Raw genomic sequence first — 2,566 nt, 5'->3', positions numbered from 1 at the left:
TCTTTCTTTTTGAGGCAACCTATATTTCCAGGAAATACACGTAGTGAGAGAGAGATCACACAAAAAGCAGTTTGAAGGGTGAGGGAGTTTGATTTTAATGTTCATCCAATAAATCGCACTTATCTTTGACATTTTAAGCAACATTTTCAACAAATGATCAAAGTTGATCATCTTTACTTAAGAAGGGACCTTTCTGACACTGACCTAACTTCATGACGACTTAAACTATTAAGTGATGCTTTCAAGATACCAAAGAAGCTGTAAAGCTGTCACTGTAATGCTACAGCTATTCAGTTTGGAGTCTCATGTATTTCTAAGTTCCACAAAATGCTAATGAGTTCTACATCATTAGAATACTTTGAAAAGTTGACATTCTTATTGCATATTAAAGCTCCTGGAAGGAGTTTTATGCTGATTATGAAATAGACTGAAATTACTACTAATGTCTTTATATGGCCTATGAAAGCAAACAAGAGTACCAACAGCAAGATGTTCCATTTCTATGATGTTATGTTAAAAGTTTGTAACCACTGTGAGGGGGTAGGTGTCAGACGAGATGACAGACGTCACGCTGAAGACAGCCTTCTCAACATTTTCAACAGCAAACTGTCACAGTGGGTGATACAGTTGACTGTTAAAAGAAAGAAGGGTGAGATTTTTTGTCTGGAAATGTTACCTTGGCATTTACAGGAACCTCAGCAGGGTGATCAGATGTACATCTTTTGCCCACAGGGGGCGCCAAAATCAACACAAACCAAAAGTTCCTCAGAGCAGCTTTAATATCTCGGTAACACTTTATATTAACTACACACTTTTAAGCATTAATTAAGCATTAATTAATACTTAACTCACCATCTGTAAAGCATTGTTCATACATTAATACTCATTTATATATCATGTACAAACACAGTTATAAATGTTTTATTATTCATGAATATGACTCTCTGTCATGTGTTAACTAACTCTTTGTTTATACTTTATAAATGATGGATTCACCAAATACATATGAGCTATTATGGTTATTATAAACCAGTTATAAACACATTTACAGGTTCTGATTCTAACATGTAGTAAGGGTTAGTGAACACCTTATTACATAGCAAATTATGATTAATTAAGGTAGTCACAAAGGACTTATAAGCTGCTTGTTCATGGTGCTCACAGTGGAAAAACTCAAATAAGATATGACATATCAATTATATAAAAAGACACAGTAACATTTAAACTCTGGCTGTATAAAACCATTTGTAAACACAAGTTAAAATGCAGCTGCAAAACTGAACAATAACTTGGATTCTGTGTTTTAAGGTGCTGCTGGTCTTAAATCTCATTAATGAATTCTTTGTAAAGCATAAAAAGTCCTCACTTTAGATCAGCTCACAAAACCATGAACAAGCAGCTTATAAGTCCTTTGTGACTACCTTAATTAATCATAGTTTGCTATGTAATAAGGTGTTCACTAACCCTTACTAAATGTTAGAATCATAACCTGTAAATGTGTTTATAACTGCTTTATAATGACCATAATAGCTCATTTGTAATTGGTGAATCCATCATTTATAAAGTATGAACAAAGAGTTAGTTAACACATTATAGAGAGTCATATTCATGAATAATAAAACATTTATAACTGTGTTTGTACATGATATATAAATGAGTATTAATGTATGAACAATGCTTTACTGATGATGAGTTAAGTATTAATTACTGCTTAATTAATGCTTAAAAGTGTGTAGTTAATATAAAGTGTTACCAATATCTCTCTGATGTCACAGGTTTCAGTTTTTAAGATGGTAAATGCAGCTTGAGATGTATGCTTTGTTTACAGCCTCAAGATTAATACATTTAATGCGAATGATAAAATAAGATAATACTTTATTGATCACCGGGGGGAAATTCGGTTGTTGCAGCAGCCCAGACATAAGTACAATCGAGAATAAGTTTAAAATCTTTGTTTATTTCAAGAGAAATTGTTTTTCAGCAGTACAAAGTAGGTTATGGTATAGATTAAAAAAATGTGCAAGAAACATAAACATATATTCAAAATACAAAATATCTGAGCATTAGCATCAAAAATGTGCACACAAACTTTACTGTTGGTTAGTTTTTTGGTAATTTAATTTTGTATGAGAAATGAAAATTCAAAGCCATACTAATGAAATGTATTTTGCTCTCCTACCTTCAGTAGTGGACAAAGTACACATCATTACTTAAGTCAAAGTATAGATCCTCCAGGTCAAATATTACTCCAATACAAGTGAGAGTTGTTCTGTCAGATTATTACTTGAGATAAAGTACTGAAGTACTTCCTTTTAGAAATACTGAAGTATTCAAAGTACTTCTTAAAATATCTCAAAATGTTGTATTTTCACAAAGCATGAGTGCAGTCAAGACTACATAGGAGTACATTCTGTTACATCATGTTTATTTAGAAACCATTACTTGAAATCTTTAAAAACTGTACCATGGAATAGAAACAGACACTAAGTTACTCCAAGCACAGACACCTTAGTTTGAAATGTTCATCTGGAGTTAAACAAACGTTAAGTAGCTCAACACGCTCTCT

This window comes from Notolabrus celidotus, chromosome 12 (genome assembly GCF_009762535.1).
Source record: "Notolabrus celidotus isolate fNotCel1 chromosome 12, fNotCel1.pri, whole genome shotgun sequence".
Classification (NCBI taxonomy): Eukaryota; Metazoa; Chordata; class Actinopteri; order Labriformes; family Labridae; genus Notolabrus; species Notolabrus celidotus.
The sequence above is the reverse complement of the archived record's forward strand: the minus strand, read 5'-3'. Positions refer to the sequence as shown.